This window comes from Danio rerio, chromosome 4 (assembly GCF_049306965.1).
Source record: "Danio rerio strain Tuebingen ecotype United States chromosome 4, GRCz12tu, whole genome shotgun sequence".
Lineage (NCBI taxonomy): Eukaryota > Metazoa > Chordata > Actinopteri > Cypriniformes > Danionidae > Danio > Danio rerio.
In genome coordinates this window covers 53992170-54009770 of record NC_133179.1, presented here as the reverse complement: position 1 = coordinate 54009770, position 17601 = coordinate 53992170, and the positions used below count along the sequence as shown (strand labels likewise).

The 17601-nt window shown below is 37.8% G+C and overlaps 1 protein-coding gene and 9 non-coding genes across 10 annotated transcripts in view; 1 reads left to right on the top strand and 9 right to left on the bottom strand.

The window, feature by feature from the left end:
* The window catches only part of LOC137491295 (uncharacterized), a 331835-nt gene that overhangs the window by 259298 nt on the left and 54936 nt on the right, over positions 1-17601 (top strand). The gene's annotated exons all lie outside the window — the stretch shown is intronic.
* On the bottom strand, positions 5982-6100 carry LOC137494021 (5S ribosomal RNA). The gene has a single exon (XR_011013996.1). It is a non-coding gene; the product is annotated as a 5S ribosomal RNA (ribosomal RNA).
* On the bottom strand, positions 7991-8072 carry trnas-gcu (transfer RNA serine (anticodon GCU)). The gene has a single exon. It is a non-coding gene; the product is annotated as a tRNA-Ser (tRNA).
* On the bottom strand, positions 11516-11597 carry trnas-gcu (transfer RNA serine (anticodon GCU)). The gene has a single exon. It is a non-coding gene; the product is annotated as a tRNA-Ser (tRNA).
* Positions 12147-12228, bottom strand: trnas-gcu (transfer RNA serine (anticodon GCU)). The gene has a single exon. It is a non-coding gene; the product is annotated as a tRNA-Ser (tRNA).
* Positions 12774-12855, bottom strand: trnas-gcu (transfer RNA serine (anticodon GCU)). The gene has a single exon. It is a non-coding gene; the product is annotated as a tRNA-Ser (tRNA).
* trnas-gcu (transfer RNA serine (anticodon GCU)) lies at positions 13405-13486 on the bottom strand. Its single transcript has one exon. It is a non-coding gene; the product is annotated as a tRNA-Ser (tRNA).
* On the bottom strand, positions 13817-13898 carry trnas-gcu (transfer RNA serine (anticodon GCU)). The gene has a single exon. It is a non-coding gene; the product is annotated as a tRNA-Ser (tRNA).
* trnas-gcu (transfer RNA serine (anticodon GCU)) lies at positions 14452-14533 on the bottom strand. Its single transcript has one exon. It is a non-coding gene; the product is annotated as a tRNA-Ser (tRNA).
* On the bottom strand, positions 15091-15172 carry trnas-gcu (transfer RNA serine (anticodon GCU)). The gene has a single exon. It is a non-coding gene; the product is annotated as a tRNA-Ser (tRNA).

Genomic DNA, 17601 nt, shown 5'->3' with positions numbered 1-17601 from the left:
ATACCTTCCCTACCCGTGACTACCTTCTGCTAAATCCTGATTTCATCTTTTAACGCTGGACAGAATGTGGCCCAGGATCTATGCCCAGTGCAGGTGTTAGTAGTTGCAAGGCAGCAAAATGCCTAAAGCGTCCCTGGGTGGGCTTGAACCACGAACCTATCAGTTAACAGCCTACACGCTAACCTATTGCGCCACAGAGATTTAGAGTAGAGTCACCTACAGTTGTAGAAAGGCGTAACTTTGTCTCAAAAGGTCTGAACCCCTAATGTAAGTTTGCTGAGAGAGAGAAAAGTAACAGAAACACCCAACGTGTGGCTCGAACCCACGACCCTGAGATCAAGAGTCTCATGCTCTACCGACTGAGCTAGCCGGGTTGATGCAAAGCCCTTTCAAGAGTTAGACACTGTTTACAGTTATACCTTCCCTACCTAAGACAATCTTCTGCTAAATCCTGATTTCATCTTGTAACGCTGGACAGAATGTTGCCCAGGATATATGCCCAGTGCACGTGTTAGCAGTTGCAAGGCAGCAAAATGCCTAACTCGTGCCTGGGTGGGCTTGAACCACAAACCTTTCAGGTAATAGCCGAACGCGCTAACCTATAGCGCCATAGAGACTTAGTGAAAGGTGTTCTACAGTGGTAGAAAGGGGGAACTTTGTCTCAAAAGGTCTGCTATATGAACCCTAATGAAAGTTTGCTGAGAGAGAGAGAGAAAAGTAACAGAAACGCCCAACGTGGGGCTCGAACCCAGGACTCTGAGATTAAGAGTCTCATGCTCTACTGTTGGAATATCTTGCCAATTCCATGTGTGTTCAATAAGAAAAGGTCTGGAGAGGGTTTTCTTTAATACTAAAAATATTAGTAATTTATTAGATACAAATGAATAATTCGATGACAGAGCTCTGGGTTACGTTACCCCAATGCAATACAAGAGTTACATTCAAGATGTTCGCAACTAACATATATTTCCTGACTCCAGCATATATACACAACTGACCGTAAAAGGTGGAGTTTTGGTTTAACGTCACTTATCAGTCATTCTGCAGTCCCTTGGCCCTTTGTAACCCCTGGACATTAGTTCCTCTTTCTGCAACCTTTCTCTGCATACCAGAACTGAACACTTCCGTGCATCTTTAATATATTTCACACTTCTACAAGCATCATGACAACTTGTGACATGTCTAGACTATAGTTCTGGAACAAACCTAAATTTATTCTTATTCTGCTTTTTCCACTTGTCAGCAGTCCTTCTAAAAAGTATGCAGCACAGTAAAAAAGAGGAAGTTTGTCTGGTCAATAAGTTTTATAATACAATAGAAAAGATTGATTAATCTGTTGTTAGTCTAAACATTTTCCTAATAAAAAAACACAAAAGTAATGAAAATAAATTCCTTTTCTCCAACAACTCCCCTTTTCTGCTCCTCTCTGGAGCAGAGAAAAACAAAAACAGATAATCAAATCCCCACAAAAATGTCCCATTGTCATTACTGCAGGCCTTTGCCTAAATCTTTGTTTTACCTCTTATTCAAAACAATCATTAACATTATAGTGCTCATTCATTATGTTAGATGATGCCTATAACCCCTTTCAACTAAATTTCTTTAACTTTTTTAGATTCAGGTTATAATTTCTACACTCTTGGTTCTCCTCTTCAGTGGTGCAGTCTCTTCCCTCTTGAAGTCACTCCGATATCTTCTTTTAATAAGGATTTTATTTGCTATATTTAGGCTTATTACTCCCAGCACTCTTATTAACTTCCAATTAACCAATCATTAAAATTTTCCATTCTTATACACTTTATCAATAAAGGTAACTTTTTCTTCTTCTTCCCCAACAAAATTAGAATAAGAATGACAATAATAAAAATGTAAACAAAATTCAAAAACTCCAACATAAAAAAATAAAAATCTGATTAAAAGGAAATCCACACCCATAAAGATATGCTCTAATTAAAAATCCCACTGTATAATTACGATCAAAGATCAACACCTGTGAAAACACATGTGATTGGAATTAGAAATCCACTAATACAAAATTATAATCCCCATAAATAGTTCAGAATGAATTTCAACATTTTAAATTCATTACAGCACAAAAATTACAATTGATATTTAGGATGAAAAATCAACAACTTCAAAGTAGGATTCAACTCAACAATTATTAAAATGAAAGATTCAGAACTTAACAATAACAATAACAATGTTATTAAACTAACAACTCAAACTCGTCACCAAATGATTAAAACCAAAATTCAAACATATTTAAACTAGATTCCTTTTTTTTTCTCAATGTCTTAAAATGGGAAAAACAAAAACACAACAAAATGTGATTAAAATAAAATAAAAATCTTAAGAATCTCTTCAAATAAAAGGTTCAAAAACCACAATGGCTTAAAATAAAAATCTTAAAGTGTCTTTAAATTAAAGATTTAAAAACTAAAATAATCTTCAAAAATGTGTTCAAATAAAAGAATCTTAAAATCATCTTCAAATAAAAGAATCTTAAACTCATAATGATGTGTTTAAAATAAAATAATCTTAAAATGTCTTAAAATAAAAGATTACGAAAAAAACATACAAATGTCTTAAAATAAGAGATAAAAAGCATAAAAATTTCTTAAACTAAAAGATAATAAAAAAACATAAAGAATGTCTTCACATAAAAGATTAAAAAAATAATATGTCTAAAATAAAAGAATAAAAATAATTTAAAAAACTTAAAAAAAACTAACGTGTGTAAAATTAAATAATTTTAAAATGTGATTATTTAATTTTTCCTAAATTTTCTCCAATCTAATTTGTCTAATTAATTAATTCATTCATTCATTTTCTTTAAGGCTTAGTTCCTTTATTAATCTGGGGCCACCACAGTGGAATGAATCGCCAACTTATTCATCATATGTTTTACACAGCGTATGCCCTTCCAGCTGTAACCCATCTCTGGGAAACGTCCATGCACACTTAATCACACACTTTCTGTCAGATTGTCATCTGCTAGTAAATCAGTCTTATTTTCTCTTTCTATTTTAGAATTTAATGTGGTTTTTGGTTCCCCTTTTTGTGTTGGCCTGTATCTAATATACAGTTGGCCTTATGCATTGGTGTTGCAGCGTGTTCAGCTCCCACACCAATACATGCTTACACACTCCAATTAGTCAGATATCCCCTTTTGGTGTTTTATCCCCCTTTCGGCCTGGGCCTAGCTCCAGGCCGTTTTACACCCCTATATTGACTGTCAAGTTAATCCGGCCAGCCTCACACCTTCAGCATCCTGTTTAGAAAAAATCGTGAATTAGGTTGTTGATTTTTCATTATATAATCTCTACATAACGCCTGTTTCACACCGCAAGCGTCAGCGGCGCGTAAGCAGCGCGTGTGTTTTCGGCGTCCATGTTAACAGATTAGAGCTTTCATACCGCACTCAGCAGCAGCGCATCAGAGCGAGGCGTGAGCGTCGCCGAAGCAGCAGTGCAGCGATAGTTTCGGCGCTGGGTCTATTTTTGACGCGCTGCTCACACTCAATTAAAGTGACAGTGCATTGATAATGACCAAAACACATTGAATGACAGTAAAAAGTAGCAATTTTACCCAATAAATGCGTTAATAATGTCAAATGGTTTATATATAGTCATTCAAATGAACTTAAAACGATTAAAAACGCAACAAACATTTATTTAGGCCCGAACTACAAAACCAAATGTAAAACAATTTTAGTATCAGTTTTGCTTAAGTTGCACACTAGTGTTGTAGCAGAGGGGAAATAGAATATTTACGGGATTTGTAGTCCATAGCGAAGTGTATTGTGGGTAGTGTAGTTCGACACATGCTGGATTATGTGAGCTCGCTGTGTTCTGTGCAGCTGAGCAGAGGAAGAAAGTTTTAATCGGCTTTGTTTTATGTTCACTCGAATTATTCCTACCGGGAGCTGTTTGCACTGTGAATCTGACAACACGAAAATAAGTAAAAGAATGGCATGCATTAGTTACTTTTGTCCGTCTCATCATCTGCACGAGCATGAATTAACGAGCTGTTATTCTGCCGCTGGACATTACTGAAGCGGAGAAAGTAACACTAGTTTGATCATGTATAAATATCATTATAACTATATTGTATAAATATTATTATAACTAGGCCTACAGCAACCTGATAATCAAAAAACAAATTACATGATATCACAGGCGATTGTCTTCTGACTGTAGACACTTCTCCTATAAGTTAGCTTGAGAAGCATACAGTACTATTTGATCTATAAAAAAGAGACATGTGTAACTAGATAGAATAGACAGAGATAGACGTCATGATTCACATAACTTTTGAAAATACGCATAATAAAACATGTGGATAACTGAGTAGGTTAAACTTTTATTTGATAAGAAAAGATGCGCATGAACTACGAAGGAAACACTTAACAAATTACAGTATGTGCATTAAAAAATGGTTTGTTAGAGATGATGATGCAAATGTGTGTGAATGGACAAACCGGCATCTTAACATCTTAAATGTTGTTTTAGTCAATCTAAAATGCCTTAACTGTTTCAGTATTATTGTATATTATTAATTACCACTGAGCGTCTGGAGCGTGTCAAGATCTCCGCGTCTCATGGCTTTCAACGCCCCCACGTGTTCATTGTGTGTCAGCATTGTCTTCTGAGGCGCAAGTACATTTATTAAATAAAAAATTATTGCCGCAGCTTCTTCTACCACAGTAAATTCTGTTTTTACTGTTGATATTTGGCGCAAGTTAATCAGGAAGTGACGATTGTGTTCTCTTGACTTGTTGGATGAAAACGCTGCTTTATTCGCATCTTTTAGCCGTTATTCCAGTTTTGCACAAATTTATGTAATATATTTGGATGCAAACATAGATATTGCCTACATTTTTGTCACACACAGAACAAAGTCACGTATGAGAATGGCTTGTTCTTTTTTCATAAATAATTAGCTTAACCTTTGACATGTACTGTTACTAGATTAATGGGATTACTATTCTTTCTAAAAAGTATTTTTAGTACTGCATACCTTCTAAATGTTATCAACCTCTATTACTTGATCAATAAAAAGGCAGACACAAGTACACTGTTAAATCTATTAAAACTGATAAACGTGTATAAAAGTTTAGAAACATTTTATAAACGTCACACATTACATTACTCATTTTAATTTTACTTAAATATTTAAATACTTTAAATTAAAAATTATGCATTAACTTGAGCAGCTGTTTTCCCAGGCTAACTGTCTTTGTTTCACTGATGGTTGCTTCTTTTTAAATATATACGCTCATATTTGCTACAACTTTGCATGAGCAGATCAAGTTCAGCTGGAGAAAGAAATGCTGATCTCTTTTTTAGATGTTGTCATGGTCACTTGTAATATCTGCGCTCCATTGATAATGCCTTTTTATAGTCACAGTGTGCGCGCTTAACTCTGAGTTGGTCTACTCAAAGTTGATTGATCTAACTCAGATCAGCTATTCTGAAACCAAAAAGTTTTTAATCCCTCTGTAAATCAACTCAGAGTTCAAGTTTAAACTCCGAGTTGTTAGAAACTCCTTACTGAAACAGGCCCCAGGTAAGGAAGTGAATGCCAATTGTATTTGTTTTGTTTTAGTTCAGAATAGAATTCTTTTTATGTTTCTAGCGAGGTAAGGGGTTTGCTTATAAGTTAGAATTGTTTTGTTATATTTATTTCTTTGATTTGGCTTCACTAGCGTCCCCTTACTCTTGAGTTGACCTAATTTTGTTTGATACTTTGTTTAATTTATTACTTTATTATTGTAAATATTTTTTCTTATTGTATACATATTTGGGCATTATTCTGATTTCACTTTTTTTGTACATTAAATCACTTTTGTTGGCAGTTTTGTTGTTTATGTCTTTTACTTTCACCCATCATCTTGTAACAGTACCACACCTTTTAAATGTTATTACTTTTACCCTAGACTAACATCAAAGAGGTTGTAACACAAATGAAGGACTTCGAAAAGCTTACAGCACCTGGTATTCCCAGGCGGTCTCCCATTCAAGTACTAACCAGGCCCGACGCTGCTTTACTTCCGAGTTCAGATAAGATCGGGCATTGCCAGCGTGGTATGGCCGTAAGCAAGAGAGTCTGTCAAGAGTTGGCTATTTAAAACAGGCGCAGCACCAGGGACCGAGCGCAGCTCAGCTGGCATCGACACAGCACCGACAGAAACAATGCCCTTGAAGGCGAGAAAAAATAATGGCAGCGGAGCTGTGACACGGGGAAGTCTATCAGCTGCCAAATGAAGGACTTCGAAAAGCTTACAGCACCTGGTATTCCCAGGCGGTCTCCCATCCAAGAGTAAAAGGTGTACTATATTTATTTATTATTGGACCAGACAATAAAACCAGAAGTTTACAAGGTAAGTAAAAGGAGGTGGGGGTGAAACTGAGAAATAACCAAAGACAAACTGAATTTTTAAAAAAATTACAAAAATAGTTTTACTTTAGATTGTATGAATTTTTTCCTTTTCGTATTTGTCTTAGTAAACAATACTTACATCAGTAACATAACTATCTATACACAACCCCAGGGTGCACCCACTTTACAATTATTTTAAATCAAACACAAATCACAATAAATGAATTCAAGTGAAAACAAAAGAAACCATAAAATAACACAAATAAATGAGTGTCGTTGTTCACTCTAAAAATGGTGAAATCAGTTCAATTCAGATAAAGTTCTGTTTTTTCCCCGTCAAGAAAATCAGTCCTTAGAGCTGCATTAAAAAATCGCAGTCCAATAAAGGAATTAACTTTTTGGCAAATTCTTACTTTATCCGGTGAAATGAGGATTAATTGAAATATGTGTACTTCACAATTTTCCAGGTCGACGTAGGAGGCTCGCCATCAATACAAGAAATCCAGTGAAACTGGGAAAATGTCCTCAGAAAAAAACCTGGCCTGATCACAGACCAGAATTTATAAATAAGTTTAATATGTTCAAAATAATTTCAAAAACATACAAAATATACAACACGTAGAACAAATAAAACACATACACACACATGTATACCATAAAATGAGCTAATATAATGGCATACCTGTCAAATTCGCGATGTCTATATCACTCTATGGTCTTTTCACACACACACGATTGCAAAATAGGGTCAGCGCACTGTAAACGCAATGCAACATGCAGTCTGACTTCAACACACTCTTAAATACACTAACACGCTAAATAACAACTTTTGCAGGTACAACTTGATTTAGTACAACTACAATCACTTTTAAACGGTTTGGGAATCATAACATACTGTATTTTAATCTTTTTGTTCAAGTTTGCTCCTCTATTATTCTGCCAACCGGTCTCGTCTCTGTGGCATGCTGGAAGGGGCGGAGCTAACAACCCGCTCTTACGATTGGTTGTTACTTTACTTCAAACTACATTTGTATACATGAATTTTATTTTGTTTATCATATTTATAAAGACTTGTAGATATAATAATAATATGATTATACTGCTCTAAATAATATTATAAATAATTATTTAACTATTTTACTAGGGTTACATATGTTTCTGCAACTATTGTCGGTAAGATGACTTTCAGTTTTGCCATATGAACGACCTCGTCATGTATGTACTCACTTTCCGGATATGGGCTGGACTATAGGATTTCTGTATGTATTTGCTGCTATTTTCGGTAAAGATGACGTTAAATTTTGCAACAACATCCTTCAAAACGACAAGAGCGTGCGAGTAAAACACCCTACACGGAAGCACCAGGCTCTTTCAAATGCCAAAGCATTTGAACAACAAGGATGGGATTTGATGGACCCTTCCACCTCGTCATGTATGTACTCACTTTCCTGATATGGGCTGGACTATAGGATTTCTGTATGTATTTGCTGCTATTTTCGGTAAAGATGACGTTAAATTTTGCAACAACATCCTTCAAAACGATAAAAGAGTGAGAGTAAAAGAACTTCTACAGAAACACCATGATCTCTCGAATGCTAGAACATATGAGCGACGAGGATGGGATTTGAACCCACGCGTGCAGAGCACAATGGATTAGCAGTCCATCGCCTTAACCACTCGGCCACCTCGTCACATACTTTCCTTCTTCTCTGGTGGAGGCCGGACTATGGCACATATTTGTAAATGTATGTTTCTGCAACTATTTTCGGTAAGATGACTTTCAGTTTTGCCGTATGAACAACAGATCAAATGAACGACAACAATGAGATTCGATGGACTCTTCCACCTCGCCATGTATGTACTCACTTTCATGATGGGGGCTGGACTATGACATTTCTGTATGTATTTGCTGCTGTTTTCGGTAAAGATGACGATACATTTTACAACAACATCCTTCAAAACGATAAGAGTGTGCGAGTAAAACACCTTCCACGGAAGCACCGGCCTCTTTCAAACGCCAGAGTATTTGAACAACAAGGATGGGATTCGATGGACTCTTCCACCTCATCATGTATGTACTCACTTTCATGATGGGGGCTGGAGTATGGCATATATGTTTGTATTTGCAGCTATTTTCGATAAAGTTGACATAAAATTTTGCAACAACATCCTTCAAAACGCTGAAAGAGTAAGAGAATTTCTATAGAAACACCATGATCTCTCAAATGCCAAAACCCAAGTAATGTGTCTTGCCTCGAGAGAGCAGCTGAGCCGGGTTACCTGGACCGGAGGTATGGCAGGGGCGCTGGAACAGTATCCTGGCAGATTATCATTCCAGCGCGTGAAGTGCGGCCGTCTCGTCAGTTGTGCGGGACTGAGTCGAGTATACCCTGCATTACTATAACTGTGCCACTGTCGGGAGACTCGGTGAATGCGGCGATAGTTTCAGATGCATCGAGTGATATAACGTTACCCCCGAATCTGCGCGGGGTTGCTGTACCCGGTCTCGGAGAGCGAGCCTGCTTTTCCCAACAACCGGGATGTCTATTTTTCCATATATGGCTTAAGGATTTCCGGAGCGTGTCCTCCCGTCCAGTTTACATTCTGCACGATCGGGTAGTCATTTCAGCTCATGCTGTCGTCTTTCACCGGTGGGTTAATGACATTCATATTAAAGCATCTTGTTCAAAAGACACGACTAGTCGACGCCAATTTTCACAGCTTTTATTGACTGTGCTTTTATTAACTGGAAATATTGAACTGAATCCTGGTCCTGACAAAACTGTTTTTATGTCTACCTTTTTATATTATCTGGGTTTTTATTCATATGTTTTAAATATTATGCTGAGCCTGGGTCCAGACACAAATGTGATAAATGCGGACTTGTCACAACCTTTAGGCATTCAACAGTCTTCATTGCATTTTTCTGAGGCTCTTCCTGCTCCTGTCATTTCAGGTTCAAATTATAAACATGTCAAAGTTCATAAAAAATGAAAGAAAAATCCTGCCACACTGAGTCAGCTTGGTAAATTTAGAGGTTTCAAAATTTTTTCATTTAAATATGAGGAGTCTTGTTCCCAAACTGGATGAATTCAAAATCATAATTGCTCAAACTAAAGCTCATGTTATGGCTATATCTGAATCATGGCTAACCTCTGATATACCAGATTCATTTCTTTCAATAGAAAACTATTCATTGTACCGTAGAGATCGGACCGAGAAAATAGGTGGTGGAGTTGCAGTTTATGTAAACAAAAAATATTCTCATTCAATTTCAAAAATCTCAACTGACTCAGAATCGTTACAATTAGTTGTCAATCTATCAAACCAGCTTTCAGTTACTATTATTGTCACTTACAAGCCCACAAATGTCAGTGCGGGTACATACTTAATGCAGCTTGCTGACATGATAAAAATGTGTTAAAAATAAGGAGCTTGTAATTCTAGGTGACATTAATATGAACTGGATTGACAACTCATCCAAATCTTTGAAAGCCATAGCTATAAAATTGGGCTTACATCAATTAATTAAGGCTCCAACTAGATTTGGTAAAACCCGTAATTCTATTTTGGATCTTATATTTACAAACCAGCCAACTAAGTATGGTATATCTGGAGTAATTCACACCTCTGTTTCCGACCATTCACTCATATATGTCATAAGGAAAACTTTTAAACACCCAAGAACCCATAAAAACAATTATACATCAAAATTACCAAACTCCAAATTACCTCAGTTTAATGCTGAATTTGGAGATACTGATTGGAGTAATGAGATGTTATTGTCAAATCCTGACAGCATCTTGGCAAATTTTTATAGCAGAGTGGAGGAAATACGGCAAAAGTATACAACTATTTGCAAAATGTATGTCAGACAGAACAAAGTACCTTGGGTAAATTCTGAAATTTTACAACTTTTAAAGAAAAAAGCATACTCTCTGAAGGTATACAGATTTTCTAAAACACATGAAAATAGGCTTATTTTTAGTCAATACAGAAATAAATGTCACTCTGAATTGCGTAGAGCTAAACAACTCTATTTTCAAAATCAAATAAATCAAGCTGCTACCAATCCAAGAGTACTATGGCAAACTATTAAATCTATAACTGGTAAAAATAGTTTAAAAAATAACAATAACTTACAAATATCTATAAATGGTACTCTTCTCACTGATCATGAAAAAATTGCTAACTCATTCAATGAGTATTTTATTTCATCTGTACAAGAGCTGTCTTCTAAATTTTTAGCTTCTCCAGTGCTCCAAGTACCACCAAATACATGTTAACAGTTTTCTTTTTCTGAGATCTCGCAAAGTGAGTTATCTGATATTTTGAACTCTTTTAGAATTTCTCATGCCTGTGATGTAAACAACTTAAACATGCATTTTATGAAAACCCATGCTAGTACTCTTGTACCACTTTTCCATCATTTAGTTAATTTGTGTATTAGGCTCCATAAATTCCCTGACACCTGGAAAACTGCTCAGATTATTCCAATATTTAAATCTGAGGACCCAACTAGTGTCTCTAATTACCGACCAATCTCAATTCTCCCTACATTTTCTAAGTTACTTGAAAAGGCATTGTATAATCAGTTAATTGAGTATCTTGAAGACAATAAGTTGCTTAGTGATAGCCAGCATGGCTTTAGACCATTGCGCTCAACCATGTCAGCATTGCTTTTATTTACTGAACATATACGTATGGCACTAAATAAAGGACATGTCACTGCAGCTGTATACATAGACTTTAGAAAGGCCTTTGATACAGTTAATCATAATATTCTTTTAAACAAATTGATCTCTTTTAATCTCTCTTCTGATGACGTTAAATTTTGCAACAACATTCTTCAAAACGACAAGAGCGTGCGAGTAAAACACCTTCCACGGAAGCACCAGGCTCTTTCAAATGCCAGAGTATTTGAACTAAAAGGATGGGATTCGATGGACCCTTCCACCTCGTCATGTATGTACTCACTTTCATGATGGGGGCTGGACTATGGCATATGTTTGTATTTGCAGCTATTTTCGATAAAGTTGACATAAAATTTTGCAACAACGTCCTTCAAAACGCTGAAAGAGTGAGAGAACTTCTACAGAAAGACCATGATCTCTTGAATGCCATAACATATGAGCGACGAGGATGGGATTCGAACCCACGCGTGCAGAGCACAATGGATTAGCAGTCCATCGCCTTAACCACTCAGCCAGCTCATCATGTATTTTCTTTCTTCTCTGGTGGAGGCCGGACTGTGGCACATAATTGTAAATGTATGTTTCTGCAACTATTTTCGGTAAGATGACTTACAGTTTTGCCGTATGAACGACAGAGCAAATGAACGACAAAAATGGGATTCGATGGACTCGGCCACCCTGTCATGTATGTACTCACTTGCCTGTTGGGGGCTGGACTATGGCATTTCTGTATGTATTTGCTGCTATTTTCGGTAAAGATGACGTTAAATTTTGCAACAACATCCTTCAAAACGATAAGAGCGTGTGAGTAAAACACCTTCCACGGAAGCACCGGCCTCTTTCAAACGCCAGAGCATTTGAACGACAAGGATGGGATTCGATGGACTCTTCCACCTCATCATGTATGTACTCACTTTCATGATGGGGGCTGGACTATGGCATATGTTTGTAATTGCAGCAATTTTCGATAAAGTTGACATAAAATTTTGCAACAACATCCTTCAAAACGCTAAAAGAGCGAGAGAACTTCTACAGAAAGACCATGATCTCTTGAATGCCATAACATATGAGCGACGAGGATGGGATTCGAACCCACGCGTGCAGAGCACAATGGATTAGCAGTCCATCGCCTTAACCACTCGGCCACCTCGTCACGTACTTACCTTTTTCTCTGGTAGGCCGCACTGTGGCACATATGTGTATATGTATGGTTCTGCAACTATTTTCGGTCAGATGACTTTCAATTTTGCCGTATGATCGACAGCAAATGAACGACAAAAATGGGATTCGATGGACTCGGCCACCCCGTCATGTATGTACTCACTTACCTGTTGGGGGCTGGAATATGACATTTCTGTATATATTGGCTGCTATTTTCGGTAAAGATGACGTTAAATTTTGCAACAACATTCTTCAAAACGACAAGAGCGTGCGAGTAAAACACCTTCCACGGAAGCACCAGGCTCTTTCAAATGCCAGAGTATTTGAACAACAAGGATGGGATTCGATGGACCCTTCCACCTCGTCATGTATGTACTCACTTTCATGATGGGGGCTGGACTATGGCATATGTTTGTATTTGCAGCTATTTTCGATAAAGTTGACATAAAATTTTGCAACAACATCCTTCAAAACGCTGAAAGAGTGAGAGAACTTCTACAGAAAGACCATGATCTCTTGAATGCCATAACATATGAGCGACAAGGATGGGATTCGAACCCACGCGTGCAGTGCACAATGGATTAGCAGTCCATCGCCTTAACCACTCAGCCAGCTCATCATGTATTTTCTTTCTTCTCTGGTGGAGGCCGGACTGTGGCACATAATTGTAAATGTATGTTTCTGCAACTATTTTCGGTAAGATGACTTACAGTTTTGCCGTATGAACGACAGAGCAAATGAACGACAAAAATGGGATTCGATGGACTCGGCCACCCCGTCATGTATGTACTCACTTGCCTGTTGGGGGCTGGACTATGGCATTTCAGTATGTATTTGCTACTATTATCGGTAAAGATGACGTTAAATTTTGCAACAACATCCTTCAAAACGATAAGAGCGTGCGAGTAAAACACCTTCCACGGAAGCACCGGCCTCTTTCAAACGCCAGAGCATTTGAACGACAAGGATGGGATTCGATGGACTCTTCCACCTCATCATGTATGTACTCACTTTCATGATGGGGGCTGGACTATGGCATATGTTTGTAATTGCAGCTATTTTCGATAAAGTTGACATAAAATTTTGCAACAACATCCTTCAAAACGCTAAAAGAGCGAGAGAACTTCTACAGAAAGACCATGATCTCTTGAATGCCATAACATATGAGCGACGAGGATGGGATTCGAACCCACGCGTGCAGAGCACAATGGATTAGCAGTCCATCGCCTTAACCACTCGGCCACCTCATCATGTATTTTCTTTCTTCTCTGGTGGAGGCCTGACTGTGGCATATAATTGTAAATGTATGTTTCTGCAACTATTTTCGGTAAGATGACTTACAGTTTTGCCGTATGAACGACAGAGCAAATGAACGACAAAAATGATTCGATGGACTCTTCCACCTCATCATGTATGTACTCACTTTCATGATGGGGGCTGGACTATGGCATATGTTTGTAATTGCAGCTATTTTCGATAAAGTTGACATAAAATTTTGCAACAACATCCTTCAAAACGCTAAAAGAGTGACAGAACTTCTACAGGAACACCATGATCTCTCAAATACCAGAACATATGAGCGACGAGGATGGGATTCGAACCCACGCATGCAGAGCACAATGGATTAGCAGTCCATCGCCTTAACCACTCGGCCACCTCGTCACGTACTTTCCCTTTTCTCTGGTAGGCCGCACTGTGGCACATATGTGTATATGTATGGTTCTGCAACTATTTTCGGTAAGATGACTTTCAATTTTGCCGTATGATCGACAGCAAATGAACGACAAAAATGGGATTCGATGGACTCGGCCACCCCGTCATGTATGTACTCACTTTCCTGTTGGGGGCTGGAATATGACATTTCTGTATATATTGGCTGCTATTTTCGGTAAAGATGATGTTAAATTTTGCAACAACATTCTTCAAAACGACAAGAGCGTGCGAGTAAAACACCTTCCACGGAAGCACCAGGCTCTTTCAAATGCCAGAGTATTTGAACAACAAGGATGGGATTCGATGGACCCTTCCACCTCGTCATGTATGTACTCACTTTCATGATGGGGGCTGGACTATGGCATATATGTTTGTATTTGCAGCTATTTTCGATAAAGATGACGTTAAATTTTGCAACAACATCCTTCAAAACGCTAAAAGAGTGAGAGTAAAAGTACTTCTACAGAAACACCATGATCTCTCGAATGCCAGAACATTTGAACGACGAGGATGGGATTCGAACCCACGCATGCAGAGCACAATGGATTAGCAGTCCATCGCCTTAACCACTCGGCCACCTCGTCGCGTACTTTCCTTCTTCTCTGGTGGAGGCCGGACTGTGGCACATAATTGTAAATGTATGTTTCTGCTACTATTTTCGGTCAGATGACTTTCAGTTTTGCCGTATGATCGACAGAGCAAATGAACGACAAAAATGGGATTCGATGGACTCGGCCACCCCGTCATGTATGTACTCACTTTCCTGTTGGGGGCTGGACTACGGCATTTCTGTATGTATTTGCTGCTATTTTCGGTAAAGATGATGTTAAATTTTGCAACAACATTCTTCAAAACGACAAGAGCGTGCGAGTAAAACACCTTCCACGGAAGCACCGCCCTCTTTCAAATGCCAGAGTATTTGAACAACAAGGATGGGATTTGATAGACTCTTTCACCTTGTCATGTATGTACTCACTTTCATGATGGGGGCTGGACTATGGCATATATGTTTGTATTTGCAGCTATTTTTGATAAAGATGACGTTAAATTTTGCAACAACATCCTTCAAAACGCTAAAAGAGTGAGAGTAAATGTACTTCTACAGAAACACAATGATCTCTCGAATGCCAGAACATTTGAGCGACGAGGATGGGATTCAAACCCACGCGTGCAGAGCACAATGGATTAGCAGTCCATCACCTTAGCCACTCGGCCACCTCGTCACATACTTTCCCTTTTCTCTGGTAGGCCAGACTGTGGCACATATGTGTATATGTATGGTTCTACAACTATTTTCGGTAAGATGACTTTCAATTTTGCCGTATGATCGACAGCAAATGAACGACAAAAATGGGATTCGATGGACTCGGCCACCCCGTCATGTATGTACTCACTTGCCTTTTGGGGGCTGGACTATGGCATTTCTGTATGTATTTGCTGCTATTTTCGGTAAAGATGACGTTAAATTTTGCAACAACATCCTTCAAAACGATAAGAGCGTGCGAGTAAAACACCTTCCACGGAAGCACCGGCCTCTTTCAAACGCCAGAGCATTTGAACGACAAGGATGGGATTCGATGGACTCTTCCACTTTGTCATGTATGTACTCACTTTCATGATGGGGGCTGGACTATGGCATATATGTTTGTATTTGCAGCTCTTTTTTTATAAAGATGACATTAAATTTTGCAACAACATCCTTCAAACCGCTAAGAGAGAGATGGTAAAACAACTTCTACAGAAACACCATTCTATCGAATGCCAGAACATCTTAGCAATGAGTATGGGATTCAGACATACGTGTGCAAAGCACAATGGACTAGCAGTCCATCGCCTTAACCACTCTGCCAGCTCGTCTTGTACACACCTTTTTCTCTGGTGGAGGCCGGACTGTGGCACATATTTGTAAATGTATGTTTGTGCAACTATTTTCGGTAAGATGACTTTTAGTTTTGCCATATGAACGACAAGAATGGGATTCGATGGACTCGGCCACCTCGTCATGTATATACTCCCTTTCCTGATGGGGGCTGGACTATGGCATTTCTGTATGTATTTGCAGCTCTTTTCGGTAAAGATGACATGAATTTTTGCAACAACATTCTTTAAAACGATAAGAGCGTGCAAGTAAAACACCTTTCACAAAAGCACCGGCCTCTTTCAAACGCCAAAGCACTTAAACGACAAGGATGGGGTTCGATGGACTTGGCCACTTCGTAATAAAATTTTGCAACAACATCCTACAAACGCTAAGAGAATGAGAGTAAAACAAGTTCCACAGAAGCACCAGGCTCTCTCGAATGCCAGGACATATTAGCGACGAGGAAGGGATTTAAAGAGCACAATGGATTAGCAATGCCAGCTGCTGAAGGATTGTCCATCAATATTTCACAAATGTTGAAGATGAGGGCCAATGGTAAAGCTGGGGAAGGAACCGTTCCAAGATTCACCGCTAGGTGTGCAGTCAAACAGGTTAGTCGGATGTCAATCAATTTTCCGAACTTAGCCGAAGGTACACGAAGGAGTAACAGGGTCATCTGGAGGCGGGTCAGAGGTCAAAAAAGTTCCTTGACCTTCAGTGATTTTCGACAAACAGCATCATTCGACAGAGCACAGCATCGTTTTGTTTAAAGTTCAGGATTTTTTTTCTGATAATGATTTCTTAAAAAAGATAAGAAAATCTACATAATTGCACGTATTAATGTTTTAGTGTGTTGTATTTCAAATTTGGATACTTTAATCTAAAACCGTTTAATTTATAGGAGAAAAAATGTCTGAAAAATTCCACAAAGCCATGTCAGACGCTGACTGGATTTCACGTCTGAAAAAGTTTGCCAGCACAGGAGTTTGGCCATCAGATGAGGGCAACAGGAACAGGCCAGCTCCTCAATAAAAAAAGTGGCATGAGATTTATCAAAGGGTGTGTATTTCGTTTACATGATATAATGTTTGTTGAAATTTGCTTAACTTGTTAGGCTTCAGTACATTCAGTACAGTATCTATGTAAAACATGTCATACTTGTTTTTAAATAATAATGTGTTTTAAAATGCATGTATTTTGAGTTTTACGTCGAATAATTTACTATAGTTTGACCGTTTATGAGAGAGATTTTAAAAGGTGGGGGAATGGATTATGAATGTACAATACATCATGTGGTTTTAAAGCCTGAAATGTTCCTGTCCAGTTCCTCTTATTTTTTTTTCTTATAGAGGTAAAGTTGGTTTTATATTCGGATATTCAGACATTCTCCTAAATAATATCATTTCAGAAAAAAATTCTTTGCAAATTCTAAATAGGAAAATCATATTAGCAGACAATGATTAATGATTATCAAAGTACAGCATTGTTCACAGTGAATTAGATAGTGTTAATGTTGTTTTCAAATCATACTTGCATGCTAATTCCGATCGAATATTCAAAGTAATATGGTGAACAATATAGAGACTTCTAAATGAACGAACGTGCGAATATAAAACCAACTTTACCTCTATCTTTTTCTTTTTGTTTTTTGGAGATACAAACTGTACAATTACATATTAGATAAATATTACACACATTCTAGAAACAGTGTTAAATTAATTTACAGAGCTATTTTGTGCTTTATTAAAGGAGTCATTGAGTTAAAATTATTTATTCTATTTTTCATGATTT